Genomic DNA, 22,988 nt, shown 5'->3' on the forward strand with positions numbered 1-22,988 from the left:
GCAAGTGAGACCAACACAGACTGTTGTCATAGTTAGATTACTCCTTATGAAGCTTCAATAACATTGATATGTGTGGATACATGTATATTTTAGGGACCGTCCCTTTTGACTGGTCCCATTTTCTTTAATGGAGCTGTGCTTCTATGTATTTCTGTTTTTTTTTTATTAGTTTTTTTTTATCGTTCCTTATCTATAAGTACCTAATTTCTTTTTTACGTAAATAATTTACCTAACAATTCCTGTGGCGCATGCTTACACATGACCATCCAGCACTCACACCTACTGTGATCCGAAATACTCAGTTTACCATTTGTTCAAAACAGGCCACAGGCCAAACTCTCACTGTGTTCAGGTCGCTAGCATACTTTTCATACTTTTGACATGTCCCAGTGATAAAAGGGAATACCACTTTTAAAGTTAAAAGGTGTACAGTATCTAGCCTTCAGAAAATGTAATACAAGATCATATATCTGGCGTATGGGGTGTGAGATGCACGGAAGATGGAATTACTCTAGGGGCAGATGGCATTAACCCCTTGTATTTGTGACACCAGGGCGTGGTTTATCCTCAATACCATCCAAAGGTATACCGCTGGATCCTGGGCTAGGCACGAGGGCAATAATGACTCTAACGCCAAGTTACGGACAACGGTAGCTTTACTGAGCTTAGATAGGTGAAAAAGTCTATACAGTTCAGCCAGGCCCACAGAGGTAACCAGGCCACGCTGAGTTGACAGATGAATTTGACTTGACTGACTTGTGACTGACAATGCTGTGACTGTGGCTTACTTTTAGCTTGTGGCTGCAGACTTGACTTGAGGCCTCCCATGACTCCAGACATACAAGAGCTCAAAGCTACAAGAGAGAGAGCAGAGGCTCCACCCAGGGCTTATATGGCAGAGACCTGGGGACACAGAAGGGAGGCTGCCCGACAGGATATCAAGGGTACGGGGTAACAACTCCTGTACTGGGCCACCACAAACATGGGGAAATCCATAGATGGGTGGATTCCTTTGCCGGTACGTACTCTCTCGCAGGTCTGACAGGCTGAGGAGGCGGTGGGGGAATCACTGGTAGATCTTCTTTCAGCCCTAACTTGATTCAGTTTCGGTGACCAACTTGCGGCTCATACCCAGGCTTTTGTACTTCATATACATCAAATTCTGGATAGGGTATGGTTCTGTCTCCCAGATTGAGTCTAACTTGTGGGTCCTTGGAAACTTCGGCAGCCGGACTTTATCACCTAATTGAAGTGGTTTGGCAGAGGAATGACGGTTATAGTCCTCCTGTTGTCTCTGCTGGGCCTCGCCCATCTTCTTGCTGACAATTTCTTTGGACTCTTGGATTCTTCTCTGGTGGTCAGAGACCCACGCCAGGGAGGCTTGCGGAAAATTGTTGAACGGGGCTTGGAGACCAAGGTTCGTTCTTTAGGCAGCTGACCATGTTGCCCCATCATCAAGTAGAAAGGGGTGTACCCCGTAGAACAGTGTACTGTATTATTATAGATCTCAGATAGTTCGAGCAGCAGTCGGGGTCACTCTTCTTGTCTTGACACAGAGGCTGCTCGCAACATGTGGATAAAGACTTGATTGATGCGCTCACAGAGCCCGTTCCCCTGGGGGTGGTAAGCCGTAGTCCAGAGTTTGAAATATATTTCAGAGAATAGAAAAATGCACTCACCACAATCTTGAGTAGGCTGTATGTAGCTGGTATGTTTATTGATGTCCAGGCTTGACACGATAAACAGCGCTTCCAACTAAGCAAGATACAGCAGGGATAACGAGGGTGCATGCAGGGACCCCCATTATCCCTGCTGTATCTTGCTTCGTTGGAAGCGCTGTTTATCGTGTCAAGCCTGGACATCAATAAAGATACCAGCTACATACAGCCTACTCAAGATTGTGGTGAGTGCATTTTTCTATTCTCTGAAATATATTTCAAACAAGTGTTTGCCTTTCTGAAGAATTGCACCCCACACAGAAGCTAGCAAGAAATAGCCTTGTTCTCCATGACTGAATATACAGCAAGCAGTGCCTATAAATGTAATTCCTATTCTAATTTTACATATGTAGTCCAGAGTTACAGACAGCAAATTCACTGCACCATTTCTCAATGTGGCTCCACATCCGATCCAATAGAATCTTCGCCTGACAGTAGCTTCAGTCTAATGGACTCCAAAGTGTCCTGACTGGTCATGGTATGCGTTGAGGACCATCGCCGCATCTCTTCGGGGAACCAGAATCTGATGAAATCGATCACCAGAGACCGGATCAAAATAATTTTGGTACATCATTTCTTTGTGCACAAACAGTTGTTTCCTCTGTCGCCACAGACGTTTAAAGTCGTAGTCACACTGGGCCAGGCGCAGATGGGTTGACACCTTTTTCGCCAGAGGGTAGTCCAACAGATCCCCAATGACTCGACTTTCATCTTGAAGAGTCTTCCAGGTATATAGGTCTTCCTTAACCTTTTCTGACCTGGGTTTACCATCCATGAGGGAGGTCACAACATTCTGGTTCACGATTAGCTGATAAAATAGGGGTATCTCCACCTCTTCCCACACGTCTTTGATGGGGTCATCCAAGACAGTACATCGGCATTGACGTTTGACTTGCCTCTTCTGTACTTGATGGTGAAACTATAATTGGCTAGTCTTGAAGCCCATTGCTGTTCAATGGCACGCAACTTGCCAGTGTTCAGGTGGGCCAATGGGTTACTGTCAGTGTAGACAGTAAATGGCGTGGCAGCCAAATAGTCTTTCGCTCAAATTTTCGCTCAAATTTTTGATCCCCTCGAAACTGGCATCAATATAAAGCCGGAACAGCTGACTGTAGTCTGGATACGCCAAGATGGGTTGCTCTGTCAGCAGACGTTTAAGAGCTCGGAACGCTGTCTCTTCAATAGGTCCATTCAATAGGTAGTCTTCCAATGTAGTTCTCTTCGCCGTACCCTGTAAAAGAGCTGTGAGGGGTTCTGCAATCTGGGCGAAGTGGGGAATGAAGCGGTGGTAGTAGCCGACAAATCCCAGGAAGGTCCTGACATCTTTTACTGTGCGGAGGGGGTAGGCCAGTTCTTGACAGCTTCCACCTTTTCAGGATTGGGCTGGACCCCTTCTGCACTGACAACATGACCCAAGTAATGGACCTATGGCTTGAGCAGGTGACACTTGGATGGTTTAATCTTAAATCCATGCTTGATTAAAACTTGGACTACATCTGACAGATGACTGAGGTGTTCTTGTTAGGACTTTGAATACAGAATGACAATAGGACACTTTGAAAATTCAGATAGCCCAGGCACCTTTCCATCAGACACTGGAATGTAGCAAGGGCATTGCATAGCCCAAACAGCATAGCACTGCACTGCATAGCACTGCACTGGACCTCAGCAACAAGAGCTCTAAGCTCCAAGAGAGAGAGCAGAGGCTCCACCCAGGGCTTATATGGGGGAGACTCAGGTGGGGTCCCATTGGTCACCTGGTCATTAATACCTCCTGGGTAACAATCACATGACAACTCACATGTTAAACAGTCTGAAAGTGACAACGCTTTCTTCACACATTACAGTTACACAGTATAATACATGGTAAACATATGTATATGGGGGACTAGTGCAAGGGGGGCCAAGGGGACACTGAAGGGAGGCTAACAACTCCTGTACTGGGCCACCACATATCTTTCTGTGATGAAAGTCAAATAGAACTGCATGCACGACAGAGCACAGCACTGACATGTGAAATAGGCCCTATGTCAGTAAAACTGAACCTCACTGTCATTTAAACATTTAAAGACAAGCTGCATCAGTTATTTTGTCAGATTCTTTTAATACCCTGCCTGAGGACTGCAAAGCTTACATGTTGTCATTTGTAAATAATAAAACACTGCAACCACAGAAATCCTGGGATCTATAAGTTCAACTCCTATAGTTAGTCTTCCATTAGCTTAGAAGCTGTAAGTGAAATTGTAGACTCCTTGGGGGAGATTTATCAAAACCTGTCCAGAGGAAAAGTTACTAAGTCAACCAATCAGATTGCTGCTTTCATTTTTAACAAGCCCCCTGCAAAAAAAAAAAAAGAAGCTATCTGATTGGTTGCCATGGGCAAATCAGCAATTTTTCCTCTGGATAGGTTTTGATAAATCTCCCCAATTATATTGTTTACAACTGTTTGCCTATGCGCAATATCTATGACGAATTTTTGCATAAATGATATGAATTCTTGGCACTGATGCAATGGCGCAGCTGACAGCTGAAAAGAAAGCCAAGTTGAATATGTAAATAACTAAAAAGGGAATATTTAATTGAAAAAGGAAATCATCAAATAATTCAGCGGTACAGCAAAATATAATTTTGCTTTAGGGTGACAAGTTCAGTTTCAGCTTTATTAACTCATTAAATTATAAGAGTAAGAAACAGTAAGCATGGCAACGATGACATATAGGTGCCTGGATTATGATAACATCATATTATTTGATTTAATAATACTGTTGTATCTGCAGGACCATATTTGTCATTAGGCACTGGATGCCCAGTTCCTTGGGAGATACTTTGTTGGGGTCAGACCAGCAAACAAGGAAAAAAAAATAGTTTTTTTATTTTAATACTTACACCTGCCTTCCACAGGACTTGCTAGTAAACACAGGATTTTTGGGAACTGTAGGGGGACTTAACATCTGCTGCTCCCAAGGGTCTACCCAATTCTGAAACCACCAAAAATTAATTAGTTTTTGTGAATTTGTACCTCCTCCCAGCCAATATCATTATTCACTATTTCCTGCTTGCAGTTGCTAAGTACTACACTACCCAGAATGCATTGCTTCCCTCAGTTCTCACCCTGCCCACTCCTCTCCCACAGCACTCCTGCCAGTTACCCACCCAGAGGTGTGACTTTAACCCCTTACGGACCAAGCGTTTTTCTGTTTTTGCACTTTCGTTTTTTCCTCTTACCTTTTAAAAATCATAATCCTTTCAATTTTGCATCTAAAAAACATATGATGGCTTTTTTTTGCACCAACAATTCTACTTTGTAATGACATCAGTTATTTTACCCAAAAATCTATGGTGAAATGGAATTTATTTTTAGGGGGCTTCCGTTTCTACGTAGTACATTCTTCGGTAAAAAAGACACTTAATCATTATTCTGTAGGTCTATACAATTAACATGATACCCTACTTATATAGGTTGGATTTTGTCGTACTGCAGGAAAAAATCATAACTATATGCACAAAAATGAATACATTTAAAATTGTCCTCTTCTGACCCCTATAACTTAAAAAAAAAATTTGCGTACGGGGCAGTATGAGGGCTCATATTTTGCATCGGGATCTGAAGTTTTTATCGGCACCATTTTGTTTTGATCTGACTTTTTGATCGCTTTTTATACATTTTTTATGGGATAAAAAGTGACCAAAAATACTCTATTTTGGACTTTGGATTTTTTTGCTTGTACGCCATTGACCGTGCAGTTTAATTAATGATATATTTTTATAGGTCGGACATTTATGCATGCGGCGATAGCACATATGTTTATTTTTATTATGTTGATATATTTTTATATGGAATTTGGGAAAAAGGGGGGTGATTTAAACTTTTACTAAGGAAGGGGTTAATGTGTGTGTTTTTAAACTTTTTTTGAACTTTTTTTTTTACACTTTTAGTCCCCTTAGGGGACTTTTAGGAGGAATTATGTGATTCCTCGTACATATCAATGTGGCTCCATAAAACCACATTGATCTGTGTGCTCTGCGCTCGATTGATAAAGCCTGGTCCTGCCAGGCTTTATCATTCTCAGCGCAGGAGCCGGCACTACAGGAGAGGTAAGCCCTCCGACTACCTCAGCAGTGGATCGCCCCCTCCCCCCCCGCACGGGCGATCGCGCTGTGGGGGGAGGGTCGATCCACTCCACTGGACCACCAGGGACAGGATTAAAGCACCTTTAGAGGCCGAACTAAAGGGTTAATAGCCGGACGTGGCGATCGCCACATGTTGGCGATTAAAGCCGGCCCCCAGCTACAGGAATCAGCTGGGGCCGGCCGGTATGACGGGGGTTTGAGCCCGCGCCATACCTCGTTAATGGCACATAGACGAGTATAGACGTCCATGGTCGTAAACAGGTTAATGACTCACCCACAGCTGGTACAGGATATGTTTACAAACTGTAGATTTGATGCAGCTGATTTTAAATTCATTTGTTTGTTTTGGTGCATTTTCTGCAACAGATCTACAGTACATGTTAACATACCCTAAGGGTCAGTTCACATGTGCGTATTTCCTGCTGGAGAATTGCTACAGCAGATTTTGCTGCCCATTGACTTTAATACATAGCAAAATCTGCTCCAATAAACCTGCAGCAGGAAATACACAGGGTGCCTTAGATGTGCCTGCTCGGGGCGGCAAGACGCTGCTATGAGCAGACACGCTGCGATATGCGAGTCGCACATTGTGGCTGCTCTCGGCCTAGCTCATGGAGCAGAAGGAGTGGCCGCGATGTGTGCAAATACACCGCGCATGCGCAGCATCGCGCACATCACAGCAGTGTGTCTGCTTGTAGCGGTGTATTGCTGCTCTGAGCAGGCACATCTGAGGCACCCTGTAGGGGTCTTTCGGCTGTGGATCCCTTAGCGTGCACTTACATGAGGGGATTTTGTTTAAAATTTGCAGTGGATTTCCTGCTGGGAATATGAAAGGGTCGGGCTCTCCGTGGGCGATCTACAGCAGATTTTCAGTAGCGGAATCTCCGCTTAAGTCAAAGAGGTCTGCAGCGGATTTTCAACCGCAGAGATTCAGCTGCTGAAAATGTGTTGAATACAGCCTGCGAAGAGCCCACCTCTTTTAAACTCGCAATGGATTTGAAACAGAATTTGCTCATGTCAGCCCACCCTTACAGTACATTCACATGTGAACATTTTTTTCTGCAGATTTGCTGTAGCAGATTTTGCTACCCATTGAAGTCAATCGGCAAGCAAAATCTGCAGCAGCAAATCTGCAGAAGCTCTGCAGCAAAAATACTCACGTGTGAATACGGTACCCTAAGGGTACGTTCACACGTGCAGATTTTCACAGCGTATTCCGCCGTTGAAGGACCTCCTATATGCTGCCTTTACATGTGCCTGCTCAGAGCGGCGTATTGCAGACACACTGCGATGTGCGAGTCGCCGCACGCATGCGCAGTATACTTGCACATTGCTGCAGCTCTCGGCCTAGCTCATTGAGTAGGGGGAGCGGCCACGATGTGTGCGAGTACACCGCGCATGTGCGGTGACTCGCATATCGCAGTGTGTCTGCTTGGAATGGCGTATTGCCGCTCCAAGCAGGCACATGTAAAGGCAGCATATAGGAGGTCCTTCAGCGGCGGATCCACAGTGAAATACGTTGTGAAAAGCTGCACGTGTGAACATACCCTTAGAGAAGGTGCGTTTTGCTGTGTATTAGCTGCTGCGTATTTTCCTACCTATTGAAGTCAATGGTTAGCAAAATCAGCTGCATATTTTGCTAACTATTGACTTCAATATGCAGTAGCAAATTCGCAGTAAAATACGGCATGTGTGACCCTACCCTTAGGTGTACATGTACAGTATCCTGCGCATATTTAACCCCTTAAGGACCCAGCCATTTTACACCTTAGGACCCGGCCATTTTTTTGCACATCTGACCACTGTCACTTTAAACATTAATAACTCTGGAATGCTTTTAGTTATCATTCTGATTCCGAGATTGTTTTTTTCGTGACATATTCTACTTTAACTTAGTGGTAAAATGTTTTGGTAACTTGCATCCTTTCTTGGTGAAAAATCCCAAAATTTGATGAAAAATTTGAAAATTTAGCAGTTTTCTAACTTTGAAGCTCTCTGCTTGCAATGAAAATAGATATTCCAAATATTATTATTTTTCATTCACATACACAATATGTCCACTTTATGTTTGCATCATAAAATTGACGAATTTTTACTTTTGGAAGACACCATAGGGCTTCAAAGTTCAGCAGCAATTTTCCAATTACTCACAAAATTTCCAAAATCACAATTTTTCAGGGACCAGTTCAGGTTTGAAGTGAATTTGAAGGGTCTTCATCTTAGAAATACCCCACAAATGACCCCATTATAAAAACTGCAACCCCCAAAGTATTCAAAATGACATTCAGTCAGCATTTTAACCCTTTAGGTGTTTCACAGGAATAGCAGCAAAGTGAAGGAGAAAACTCACAATCTTCATTTTTTACACTCGCATGTTCTTGTAGACCCAATTTTTGAATTTTTACAAGGGGTAAAAGGAGAAAATGTATACTTATATTTGTAGCCCAATTGCTCTCGAGTAAGCACATACCTCATATGTCTATGTAAAGTGTTCGGCGGGCACAGTAGAGGGCTCAGAAGGGAAGGAGTGACAAGGGGATTTTGGAGCGTACGTTTTTCTGAAATGGTTTTTGGGGGGCATGTTGCATTTAGGAAGCCCCTATGGTGCCAGAACAGGAAATAAACCCCACATGGCATACCATTTTGGAAACTATACCCCTTAAGGAACGTAACAAGGAATAAAGTGAGCCTTAATACCCCACAGGTGTTTCACGACTTTTGCATATGTAAAAAAAAAATGGAAAAAAATTTCAATAAAATTTTTTTCACATTTTTGCAAGGGTTAATAGCAGAAAATACCCCCCCAAATTTGTAACCCCATCTATTCTGAGTATGGAGGTACCCCATAAGTTGACCTGAAGCGCACTACGGCGAACTACAATGCTCAGAAGAGAAGGAGTCATATTTGGCTTTTTGAGAGCAAATTTTGCTCGGGGGCATGTCGCATTTAGGAAGCCCCTATGGTGTCAGCACAGCAAAAAATACCCACATGCCATACCATTTTGGAAACTAGACCCCTTGAGGAACGTAACAAGGAATAAAGTGAGCCTTAATACCCCACAGGGGTATCACGACTTTTGTATAGGTAAAATAAAATATTTCACTAAAATGTGTGTTTCCCCCCCAAATTTCACATTTTTGCAAGGGTTAATAGCAGAAAATACCCCCAAAATTTGTAACCCCATCTCTTCTGAGTATGGAGGTACCCCATAAGTTGACCTGAAGTGCACTACGGGCAAACTACAATGCTCAGAAGAGAAGGAGTCATATTTGGCTTTTTGAGAGCAAATTTAGCTCGGGGGGCATGTCGCATTTAGAAAGCCCCTATGGTGCCAGAACAGCAAAATAACTTCCACATGGCATACCATTTTGGAAACTAGACCCCTTGAGGAACGTAACAAGGGGTACAGTGAGCATTTACCCCCCCCCCCCCCACTGGTGTCTGTCAGATCTTTGGAACAGTGGGCTGTACAAAATTTTTAATTTGCGCAGCCCACTGTTCCAAAGATCTGTCAGACACCAGTGGGGTGTAAATTCTCACTGCACCCCTCATTACATTCCGTGAGGGGTGTAGTTTCCGAAATGGGGTCACATGTGGGGTTTTGTTTTTTTTGCGTTTGTCAAAACCGCTGTAACAATCAGCCACCCCTGTGCAAATCACCTCAAATGTACATGGTGCACTCTCCCTTCTGGGCCTGGTTGTGCGCCCCCAGAGCACTTTGCGCCCACATATGGGGTATCTCCGTAGTCGGGAGAAATTGCGTTACAAATTTTGGGGGGCTTTTTTCCCTTTTACCTCTTGTCAAAATGAAAAGTATAGGGCAACACCAGCATGTTAGTGTAAAAAAAATTTTTTTTTACACTAACATGCTGGTGTAGACCCCAACTTCACCTTTTCATAAGGGGTGAAAGGAGAAAAAGCCCGCCAAAATTTGGAAGGCAATTTCTCCCGAGTACGGCAATACCCCATATGTGACCCTAAACTGTTGCCTTGAAGTACGACAGGGCTCCAAAGTGAAAGCGCCATGCGCATTTGAGGCCTGAATTAGGGATTTGCATAGGGGTGGACATAGGGGTATTCTACGCCAGTGATTCCCAAACAGGGTGCCTCCAGCTGTTGCAAAACTCCCAGCATGCTTGGACAGTAGACGGCTGTCCGGCAATACTGGGAGTTGTTGTTTTGCAACAGCTGGAGGCTCCATTTTGAAAACAGTGGCGTACCAGACATTTTTCATTTTTATTGGGGAGGGGCTGTGTAGAGGTATGTGTATATGTAGTGTTTTTTACTTTTTATTTTATTTTGTGTTAGTGTAGTGTAGTGTTTTTAAGGTACAGTCACACGGGCAGGGGGGGTTACAGCGATTTTCCCGCTGCGAGTTTGAGCTGCCGCGCAAAATTTGCTGCATCGCAAACTTGCAGCCTGATACTCACTGTAAGCCCCTGCCCATGTGAATGTACCCTGTACATTCACAGGGGGGGGGGGGACCTCCAGCTGTTGCAAAAGTACAACTCCCAGCATGCACAGTCTATCAGTGTATGCTGGTCGTTATAGTTTTGCAACAGCTGGAGGCACACGGGTTGGGAAACACTGAGTTAGGAAACAGACAATGTTTCCCAACCGGTGTGCCTCCTGTTGTTGCAAAACCACAACTCCCAGCATTCTCAGGCATGCTGGGAGTAGTAGTTCGGCAACATCTTTAGAGCCAGATGTTGCCGAACTACAACTCCCAGCATGCTTGGAGTTGTAGTTTGCAACATCTGGAGGACTACAGTTTGCAGACCACTAATACAGTGGTTCCCAATCTGTACCCTTCCAGATGTTGCAAAACTACAACTCCCAGTATGCCAAAACTGTCCAGGCATGCTGGGAGTTGTAGTTCTGCAACATCTGAAGGGCCATATGTTACAGAACTACAACTCCCAGCATGCCTGGACAGTAAGGGCATGCTGAGGATGTGTAGTTTTGCAACATCTGGAAGGGCACAGTGGTCTCCAAACTGTGGACCTCCAGATGTTGCAAAACTGCAAGTCCCAGCATGCCCAGATGCTAAGGGCAGTCTGGGCATGCTGGGAGTTGTAGTATACAGGGTCCCAATACAGCAATGCATGTCGCTTTACGGCGACGTGCATTGCTGTAAAGGGCCCGACCGTGGCTGAAGATCCACTCACCTGTCGCCGCCATCTTCATCGCCGGGATCCGGTCTTCCTCCCGTCCTCTCCGGACTTCCAGGGGCCGGGCAGGACGGGAGGAAGTAACCGCCCCCCCCCCCCCCCCCCCCCGCGATTGGTCAGTAAACTAACCGAAGAATCGCAGGGGATCAGAGGAGGTGGCAGGCTTGCAACCTCGCTCCTAGCCTCCAGCATGGTCCTGGCTGTCTGTGACAGCCGGGATCATGCAAAATTACCGGGCGGTTGGGTCCCAGAGACCCAATCAGCCCGGTATCGCCGCAGATCGCAAGGGCGATTTCCATTGTGATTTGCGGCGATCGCCGACATGGGGGGCCTACATGGCCCCCCTCGGCATTTGCCCTGGATCCCTGCTGAAGGATTTCAGCAGGGATCCGCTTCCGATCTCCGCTGGGTGAGCGGCGGAGACCAGGAAAAGACCATGACGTATGCATACGTCATGGGTCCTTAAGACCCAGGGTGTGATGACATATGCATACGTCATGGGTCTTTAAGAGGTTAATGCTCAGGTTTTGAAGCTACATATTTTATGCTGCAGCTTTCAATGTAAACTAAATGACTGAACAAAGCTTTAAATCTGTACTATACTGTACATGTGAATAAACCCTAAGGATAAGTACACACGTACAGGATATTTTGGGCAGCTGATATTGCTACCCATTAACTTCAATGGGTTGCAAAATCAACTGAAGAAAATAAGCTGCAGATCCTGCACGTGTGAACGTACCCTAAGGTTACGTTCACGTGTGCATATTTTTATTGCAGATCTGCTAAGGGTGTATTATTCACACGTGGCAGATAAGTTTCAGAAATTCCTACAACTGTCCTTTAATTCAAAAATATTTTTAATCAGATAAACTGTTTTTGAGCTGCAGTGAGGAGGAACCAAAGAGCCAACCTGTGTTGCACAGGGGAAGATTTTTCTGACCGGACCTAAACAGGAAGTTCTCTGGGCGCAGCCATAATGGAGGTTCCGGCTGCTGCGCTCGTCTCCAGCTGTCATCCACAAAGTCCACGCTGCATCGCAGGCTCTGCAAACACCAACGATCACCAGTACCAAGTGTCCAGTGCCTGAATTTATCATTACTGTATGCTGAATTGTCCGCAAGTCTGGTCGCAAGGTTGCTCATTGCAGGGTACTGGCAAAATAAAGGGGGAGTGTCCACTGTAGTACCCCCCATCAGTCAAACCAGACCCGCTGCAGCACTTCATCAGTTCTCTTAAAGGGGAACGCACCTTATTCTTCTTAAAGCGACAGCGCACTCAAGAATCAACCGGATGTCTGAACCCAGCAGCATAGACCCACCGGGCGCCAGCGTCCCTTCATCTCCACCGGCAAGGTCATCTCCAAGTATGCAAGTATGTCTCCTGCTGTATGAAAGGCAACAAAAGCCAGGTGAGACCTTGAGAGCGTATGATGTAACCCTACAGAATGCCCTAGAGACTGTCCAGAAATTAGATGGTATAACTCCCGAGCAGGGCAACAAAGTGTTAATGGACCGATTTATTGACGGAGCCCATAACAAGTGGCACATGGCCCAATTGAGAATGATAGCAGTCCAAAACCCCGACATGTCATTTCCTGCCTTTACTTTCAATATGTTTTTTTATTGAAGGTTATTTCCATTTTTCATAATACAACAATATACAAACTTGCGCCAACATGGCGCGGCATAAAAGCAACAGAACATAAACATACAGGAAAACCTGACTGCATTATGATCTGAACTACACAAAGGTATAGCCATGAACGTTCACCAAGTGTTAGCAATAGCATACGGTAATAGGTGCTAATGTATCGAATCTGCCCATGTTCTGTCTTCTTGGTATCGGGTCATTAAGATCCAAGGATGAATTGCCTCTATAAGTAATACCCCAATCAGCAAATAACTACTTGTTCCACTTATGCTGTATGCCAGGGAGTATGTGTGGGTTGTATTAAATATCTCTACAGTGAGATCCACAGGTTCCATCTTTCCAAGAAGGACTTGTGTCTACCCGATCCCAACGATAATGGGGGAGATTTATCAAAACCTGTGCAGAGGAAAACTTGCCCAGTTGCCCATAGCAACCAATCAGATCGCTTCTTTAATTTTTCACAGGCCTTCATAAAAATGAAAGCAGCAAGCCGATTGGTTGCTATGGGCAACTGGGCAAGTTTTCCTCTGCACAGGTTTTGATAAATCTCCCCCAATATCTTTTCATACGAATATGTTGTATTTATTTTGCCCAGGACCAACTCTATTGTGGGTATATTTTTTGATTTCCATTGGCATGTCACCGCTATTTTGGCTATGATACATACGAGACAAAAAAGGTCTCTAAAGGTGGAATGTGGTCCGAGTCTAGAAATATGAGGACCGATTTTGGAGACCACACTAGGGAACAGTCCATAATTTGAAGCAGCCTTCGACAGTCTTCCCAAAAGGGCTGAATAAGCGGGCAGGACCAGAATACATGTAGGAGTGTACCCTTGTGACCACATTCCAGCACAGATTTGAAGAGCCTGGATATGATTTTGCTATTTTCAATGGGGTAAAATACCAACACAATATAGTTTTATATGCACTATCCAGATGTGAGGAGCAACTAAAAGCTTTATGTATACGTTTGAATGCCTGGCTCCATTCCTTTGCAGTGATAGAGCATTCCAACTCTTTGCTCCACAGTCTCAGAGGGTAGGAGATGTGGCAGTTATCAATTCCCACAAAGGCAGAGTTAATCTGTTTCAAACCTTTGGTATCAAAGGCAAGGAATTTAAGAACATTAAAGCTAACACTATTTGTAGAACCAGTTAGTGAGTTGAGGAAGTGACGGATCTGGAGATATTTATAGAAGTCTCTAGGAGGCAGATGACATGTAAAGCAGATTGACTCAAAAGTCTTCAATTCAGAGGTATACAACAAATCCTTCACATGCGTCAACCCCACCAACAACCATTGATGTAAATTTAGGTTTGGGATATGTGCCTGTAGCAATGTCAGGGCTATGTCTCCTTTATTCACTGGAACGGGTCAATGTGTTTTGCTAATGTATATAGACCATGCAGTGTAGGACGCTTTTACTAGGGGGTTGGAAATCGATGGGGGGGGGGGGGGGGGGAGAGCTTCCACAGTGGTAAATGTATTAATTCATATAGCCTATAGGGATGGACTGACAGTTCTTTTGTGTCCAGGGGAGAGTGGCCGCTGTATCTATTCATTATCTCATAGAGGAAATGAGAGTGGACACATAGTACCCTCGTATATCAGGAGAACCCAAACCCCCTGCAAGTCTATCCCTACACAGAAGCGTGTGGCATAATCTAGGTTTTTTTCCCCGCCCAAATGAATTTGGTGAGAATGCGCTGCATTAATTAGATGAAAGACCGAGGGAGGGATATGGGGATTGTCCTAAATAAGTATAACATTTTGGGGAGAAGGAACATTTTAAACGCCACCACTCTACCAACCCAGGATATTATGGCTTGTGAAAGGGATTCTGTCTCAGAGGCCATGGACACCAATAGGGGGGTGTAGTTTGATTTATATAGGGTAGAGTGTGGGTAAGTTAGATGAACGCCTAAGTATTGTATACCTGAATCTCTCCAATCCATGTCATACGCTGCCTGCAGCCAAGTAATCAGTGAAGGAGGTAGGTTTAGAGGCATGGCCTGTGTTTTAGTACCATTAAGTTTATAATATGATAATATGCTATAGGTAGATATAACTTCCATTAAGGTCAGCAGGGACCTCTCTGGATTCGACAATGTCAGGATGACATCATCTGTATACAGCAAAATGACATGTGGATATGTGCCAATTTGGACCCCTGTTATGTGTGAATGGTGTCTAATGGACTGCGCTAGTGCTTCCATCGAAAGGATATAGATTAATGGGGACAATGGGCAACCTTGTCTACAACCATTGGTGATGGTAAATGCTTCTGAAAGGGCTCCGTTGGCCAGTACCTTAGCAGAGGGGTTAGAGTAAAAGGAAGCTGCAGCTGATAAAATCTTGCCTCTAAAGCCCATAGAGTCCATGACCGCAAAGGCGAAAGACCACCGAAGGCGGTCAAATGCCTTCTCGGCATCTAAAGCTAATATTACCGTGGGGGTGAAAGACAGTTCAATACGATGCAGAATATTAATAAGTCTTCTTGTGTTATCTGACGTTTGTCTACCCGAGATAAATCCTGCCTGATCATGAGCTACCAATGAAGGAAGAACTAAGGCCAGACGAGATGCTAAGATTTTTACATCTTTTTTAAGAGGGATTTAGGAGGGATATTGGACGATAATTCTGAGGGAGATCCATTGACTTACCCAGCTTAGGAAGGGTAGTGATTAAGGCTTCCAAGTTCTCAAGGGGCAGGGAGCCGGTTGTCATCGCTTCCTGGCAAAAGTGGCTAAGTGGGGAGGCCAAAATGTCACAGAATTGTTTGTAATATTTGCTAGCAAACCCATCTGGGCCTGGAGCTTTGCCCATTGGGAGGGTACGGATTGTTTTACGAACCTCTTCTTCCGAAAAGTCACAGTTCAAGTTCTGCAACTGGACTTCTGACAATGTTGGCAACTCGGCTGTTGTTAATAGGGGGAGTTTGAGTTGGCCCAGTATAGGATTTGCATCCCTGTACCCTTGCTGCCCCGGAGTCAGGCAGACTCCATTCCGTGACCCCTGGGCCTCCCCTTGTACCTGTGTCTTATGTATGATCTTAATGGGGTACTCTGGTGCTTAGACATCTTATCCCCTATCCAAAGGATAGGGGATAAGATGCCTGACCGTGGGAGTCCCGCCGCTGGTGACCCCCGTGATCTTGCGTGCGGCACCCCGTTTGTAATCAGTCCCCTTAGCGTGTTCGCTCCGGGTCTGATTACGGGCGACCACAGGGCGAACATGCTCCAGGGACTGATTACAAACAGGGTGCCGAATGCAAGATCACGGGGGTCCCCAGTGGCGGGACTCCTGCGGTCAGGCATCTAATCCCCTATTCTTTGGATAGGGGATAAGATGCCTAAGCACCGGAGTACCCCTTTAAGTGCCTATGTTATGTAGTGTCATGTACATATATTGTTATATGCCTTTAAATTATGTTGCTATGTGTTGTAACCAAGGAAGGTATCAGTGACCAGGTTACCTGCAGGGTGACCTATGGGACCCCTCCAGAGTCTCCACCATATAAGCCCTTGGTGGCGCTAGTTCAGTCTCTTATACTCTTCTCTACTGAGTGCAGAAAGGTCAAGTCCAGAGAGAGTGTCTGGTGTCCTTGGAAGGCAAACACTTACATTGATGTGATCTAAGGTGATACAAGGTGCTCAACTCCAAGTGCAGTTGTGCACCTACGTTGGAGTGGAGGACCTGCATCTATGGATCACAATGTGGTTTCACAACTGTGGTTAATGTAAACAATGGCATTAGCTAACCCTCAAAACTGATGTAAAATTGAGACATTAGCCAGTATATCCTTATAAGCCCTAAGCAAAGACATAACGGCTTATATTTGCATGAACATGGTTATAGCAGGAAAACTCAACTCCAAGTGCAGTTGTGCACCTTTGCTTGGGCGGAGGTCCTGCACTTGTGAACCGTTGCTAAGGGCGATCCAAAGTAAAAATTGCATACAATGGAGGATGCCTGCAAACGGTCACAAGTACCACAATGGCATCCTGACACCAGATAAATGTGTATGTGGATGCGTTAAACATGACTAACTTTAAACAAACACTTACATTGATGTGATCTAAGGTGATACAAGGTGCTCAACTCCAAGTGCAGTTGTGCACCTACATTGGAGTGAAGGACCTGCACCTATGGATCACAATGTGGTTTCACAACTGTGGTTAATGTAAACAATGACATTAGCTAACCCTCTAAACTGATGTAAAATTGAGATATTAGCCAGTATATCCTTATACGAAGGACACACTTGAGCCCGCACACCACGCCAAGGTTTCTCAAATGGTGCGGGTCCTATCAACTAACCTACCTGGCCAGATAAATAAAACCAGGAACCAAATTACGGCAGCCATAGGCCCGACTTGCAGATTGCTCCTCAGTCACCTCCAGTGTGAATCTAAGCACACATACAATGGGAGGGAGTAGACAAGCTACAAGCCCCACCCTGGTTGGTTAATTTATAGCAGGCCTCACAGGTGAAACCCTAATGCTACCCAGCAAGATAAAAGGGTGCATTAGTATAAGCCTTAAGCAAAGACATAACGGCTTATATTTGCATGAACATGGTTATAGCAGGAAAACTCCTTGTCCTTGGAAGGCCCAAAGTCTACCATGCAGCCACAAACCCATAAGTTTACTGCCCCACAGGTGAAAGTCAAAACCTGGTAAGCTACAAACAGGGTGAAGTCTGTCTCAAGTCAGCATGGCCCTGCATCAAAATGTCCAAGTCCACCTCAGCAAGCCCTGTGGTATCTGAAGCCACTGGTCACCTCCTTGGGCCTAGCCAAGTTGCATAGACTGTTACATCACCCCCTCAGAACACCATAACAGTGCCCATTCTCCTCTTCTTCTCTGTGTGCCTAGGAGACACGCCGTTGTGTGTGCCTGCATTCACTAGAGGCAGAGAGTTGTGCTGAGAGGTTGTGCTCAACATGTACGTCACATCCACATAAGTTTATGTTTCCTCTGTGTAAATATAGATGGGCCCTTCATTACTTTTCCACTTGGAATTAGATATCCTAAGATAAGTATTATAAGATGACTAGCTTTAAAAAAGAAACTTGTTGCATTACTCTGGCTATCTGAATCACACAATCTTTTCTTTTTCTCTCAAAGCTAGTGATCTTTCACCATTCATTTCTGAATATCTCACTCCAACCAAGAGGAAAGGTTAGGAAGGACACTTCTGTATAAAGTATAATCATATTTAGCTTTTTTTTTCCATCCAAAGTATTTTTCTCTCTCCACTTACTGATGCCCAGACAGCCAGCTACTTCTACTACCCATCCCCGTGTCTTATCACAGACCTGCATCTGTATAAAAAGTGAGCATAAAAAGGACCATGACCTCAATATAGAATTAGGAAAATCCTGACAAACAAGTATAGAGAAAGAAACAATAAAAAAAATATAGATTTTTAAAGCAGATGTCTCACAAAGACAACCCCCATCAATCTGCTGTTATCATAGGGTAAGCTTCTTCTAAATATGTGGCATACATGATGGCTACAGTGCATTCGGAAAGTTTTCAGACCCTTTCACTTTGTTTTTACATTTTATTATGTTGTGTTGTGCAAAAATTAAAAAAAAGTTTTCTCCCACCATTCTTCATCAAGTACATTTTAATGACAACATGGAAGCAGAATGTTAGAAAAGAAAAACTAAAATATTGCATTGACGTAAGTATTTAGACTCCATACTCAGTACTTAGTTTGAGTACCTTTGGCAGTGCTTACACCATTCAGTCTTTTGGGTATGATGCCACAGGGTTTGCACTCCTGTGTGGGGTCCCAGTACCGAGGTGGTAAACATTGCTTCATGTGTCCGTGCTAGGCCCTGCTGCTCAGGTAATGCTTTAATATTTATTATGATCTTTGTCTCTTAACCCATTAAGGAGACAGGGCATACAGGTACGCCCTGACGTCCTGGTACTTAAGGACACAGGGCGTGCCTGTACACCCTTGGGAATTCCGGACCCTGCTGCTCCAATTTGCTCAGCAGGCACCATCCTGCAAACCCCATGTCGTCGATTCCTACCAGCGATTAGCTGCGATTCCGGGTCAGTCGGGTCTCCAGTGACCTGGAAAAAAAGGGCGATAGGTGGCATCTGAGACAGCACCTATCATCCTTTACCAGCAGGAGTGAGGTGGCATGGGTGCCACCTCACGATCGCATGATTAATCGGTCCAGATGACCGATCAATCACTGAGCCAGCTGGGCGGTGATCGGGTGGCGATTGGGCAATTCGGGGGTCCTTTATCCTGTCCATCGGGGCAGGCAGGAGTCCCTGGCATCAGCATGAAGAGTCCCTGGAGTTGGCAGCATCGGTGAAGGTCCACGGGCGGTGGCATGCTGGGGGACATAGGAATGTGCCTCCAGCTGTTGCATAACTACAGTTCCCAGCATGCCCTTTGGCTGTCAATGCATGCTTAGAGTTGTAGTTTTGCAACAGCTGAAGGCACACTGGTTGCAAAACACAGTTTGTTACCTTACTCAGTGTTTCGCAACCAGTGTACATCTAGCTGTTGCAAACTACAACTCTCAGCATGCACTGACAGACCGTACATGTTGGGAGTTGCAGTTTTGCAACAGCTGGTGGCACACTGGTTGCGAAACACTGAGTTAAGTAACAAACTCTTAGTGTCAGTGTGCCTCCATCTGTTGCATAACTACAACTCCCAGCATGCACGGATAGCCAAAGGGCCTGCTGAGAGTTGTTGTTTTGCAGGTTTGCCTACCCCTTCTCCCCCCCCAGTATACATTCACATGGGTGGGGGGTTACAGTTAGTTTAAAGTGAAAATGAAAAAAAAAAATGCTTTCACTAAAATGCTGGTGTTACCCTACATTTTTCATTTTCACAAGGGAAAATAGGAAAAAAAGCCCCCCAAAATGTATAGCCCCATTTCTTCTGAGTATGGAAATACCCCATATGTGGATGTAAAGTGCTCTGCAGTCGAACTGCAATTCTCAGAAAAGAAGGAGCGTCTTTGGGCTTTTGGAGAGAGAATATGTCCAAAATTGAAGGCCATGTGTGTTTACAAAGCCCCCATGATGCCAGAATAGTGGACCCCCCCCCCCCCCCACATGTGACCCCATTTTGGAAACTACACCTCTCACAGAATATAATAAGGAGTGCAGAGAGCATTTACACCCCATAGGTGTCTGACAGATTTTTGGAACAGTGGTTCGTGAAAATGAAAAAATCTGTCAAACGCGGAAATTTGTCAAACACCTGTGGGATGTAAAGGCTCACTGTAACCCTTGTTACGTGCCTTGAGGGGTGTAGTTTCCAAAATAGTATGCCATGTGGTTTTATTTTATCTTTTTGCTGTTCTGGCATCATAGGGGCTTCCTAAATGTGACATGCCCCCCAAAAATCATTTCAGCAAAATTTTCTTTCAAAAAGCTCAATGGCGCTCCTTCTCTTCTGAGCATTGGGGTCCGCCTGCAGAGCACTTTATGTCCACACATGGGGTATTTCCATACTCAGAAGAAATGGGGTTACAGATTTTAGGTGGCATTTTCTCCTACAAAATTACAAATTTTGGGGGGCTTTTTCTCCTTTTACCCCTTGTAACATTTCAAAAACAGGGTCTACAAGAACATGCAAGTGTAAAAAATGAAGATTTAGAATTTTCTCCTTCTGCCATTCCTGTGAAACTCCTAAAGAGTTAACACATTTTACGAATGTCATTTTGAATACTTGAGGGGTGCAGTTTTTAACATTTTTCATGAAATTTTTGAATTTTTCACCAAGAAATTAGGCAAGTATCAATGAAAATTTACCACTAACATAAAGTAGGATATGTCACGAAAAAACTATCTCGGAATCAGAATGAAAAGTAAAAGCATCCCAGAGTTATTAATGCTTAAAGTGACAGTGGTCAGATTTGCAAAACATGCTCTGGCCCTTAACCTCTTAAGGACATAGGACGTTCTCTAATGTCCTCACTACCTGGGCTTAAATGCCCAAGGACGTTAGAGAACGTCCTGTTGTATTTCCGGTCACCGATCCCCTGCGATCCGTCGGTTAACTAACCGACCAATCGCAAGGGGGGGGCGGTTACTTCCTCCCGTCCTGCCCGGCCCCTTGAAGTCCGGAGAGGACGGGAGGAAGACCGGAGGACGCGGCGGGGGACGGGGGAGTGCTGGGGACCAGCCCCGGTACTTACCTCGTCCCTGAAGACCCGGATCCCGGCGAGGAAGATGGCGGCGGCGGCGGCGGCGACAGGTGAGTTGATCTTCAGCCGCGGTCGGGCCCTTTACAGCAATGCACGTCGCCGTAAAACGACATGCATTGCTGTAATGGGACCCTGTAAACTACAACTCCCAGCATGCCCAGACAGCCCTTGGCATCTGGGCATGCTGGGAGTTGCAGTTTTGCAACATCTGGAGGTCCACAGTTTGGAGACCACTGTGCCCTTCCAGATGTTGCAAAACTACACATTCTCAGCATGCCCTTACTGTCCAGGCATGCTGGGAGTTGTAGTTCTGTAACATCTGGCCCTTCAGATGTTGCAGAACTACAACTCCCAGCATGCCTGGACAGTTTTGGCATACTGGGAGTTGTAGTTTTGCAACATCTGGAAGGGCACAGATTGGGAACCACTGTATTAGTGGTCTGCAAACTGTAGTCCTCCAGATGTTGCAAAACTACAACTCCCAGCATGCTGGGAGTTGTAGTTCGGCAACATCTGGCTCTAAAGATGTTGCCGAACTACTACTCCCAGCATGCCTGAGAATGCTGGGAGTTGTGGTTTTGCAACAACTGGAGGCACACTGGTTGGGAAACATTGTCTGTTTCCTAACTCAGTGTTTCCCAACCGTGTGCCTCCAGCTGTTGCAAAACTATAACTACCAGCATGCACTGATAAACTGTGCATGCTGGGAGTTGTAGTTTTGTAAAAGCTGGAGGTCCCCCCCCCTGTGAATGTACAGGGTACATTCACATGGGCAGGGGGCTTACAGTGAGTATCAGGCTGCAAGTTTGCGATGCAGCAAATTTTGCGCGGCAGCTCAAACTCGCAGCGGGAACTCGCTGTAATCCCCCGCCTGTGTGACTGTAACCTAAAAACACTTCACTACACTACCACAAAATAAAATAAAAAGTAAAAAACACTACATATACACATACCCCTACACAGCCCCCCTCCCCCAATAATAACGTCCGGTACACCACTGTTTCCAAAGCAGAGCCTCCAGCTGTTGAAAAACAACAACTTCCAGTATTGCCAGACAGCCACTGACTGTCCAGGCATGCTGGGAGTTTTGCAACAGCTGGAGGCACCCTGTTTGGGAATCACTGGCGTAGAATACCCCTATGTCCACCCCTATGCAAATCCCTAATTTAGGCCTCAAATGCACATGGCACTCTCACTTTGGAGCCCTGTCATATTTCAGGGCAACAGTTTAGGGACACATATGGGGTATCGCTGTACTCGGGAGAAATTGTGTTACAAGGTTTGGGGGGCTTTTTCTTCTTTAACCCTTCATGAAAAGGAAAAGTTGGGGTCTACTCCAGAATGTTAGTGTAAAAATGTTTTATTTTTTACACTAACATGCTGGTGTTGCCCTATACTTTACATTTTCACAAGAGGTAAAAGGGAAAAAAGCCCCCCAAAATTTGTAACGCAATTTCTCCCGACTACAGAGATACCCCATATGTGAGAGCAAAGTGCTCTGGGGGCGCACAACAAGGCCCAGAAGGGAGAGCGCACCATGTACATTTGAGGTGATTTGCACAGGGGTGGCTGATTGTTACAGCGGTTTTGACAAACGCAAAAAAAAACCCACATGTGACCCCATTTCGGAAACGACACCCCTCACGGAATGTAATGAGGGGTGCAGTGAGAATTTACCCCCCACAGGTGTCTGACGGATCTTTGGAACAGTGGTCCGTGAAAATGAAAACTTGTACAGCCCACTGTTCCAAAGATCTGTCAGACACCAGTGGGGGGCAAATGCTCACTATACCCCTTGTTACGGTCCTCAAGGGGTCTAGTTTCCAAAATGGTATGCCATGTGTTTTTTTTTTTTGCTGTTCTGGCAATTTAGGGGCTTCCTAAATGCGACATGCTCCCCGAGCAAAATTTGCTCTCAAAAAGCCAAATATGACTCCTTCTCTTCTGAGCATTGTAGTTCACCCATAGTGCACTTCAGGTCAACTTATGGGGTACCTCCATACTCAGAAGAGATGGGGTTACAAATTTTGGGGGGTATTTTCTGCTATTAACCCTTGCAAAAATGTGAAATTTGGGGGGAAACACACATTTTAGTGGAAATTTTTTTTTTTTTTTTT

This window comes from Hyla sarda, chromosome 3, assembly GCF_029499605.1.
Source record: "Hyla sarda isolate aHylSar1 chromosome 3, aHylSar1.hap1, whole genome shotgun sequence".
In the NCBI taxonomy this organism is placed as follows: Eukaryota; Metazoa; Chordata; class Amphibia; order Anura; family Hylidae; genus Hyla; species Hyla sarda.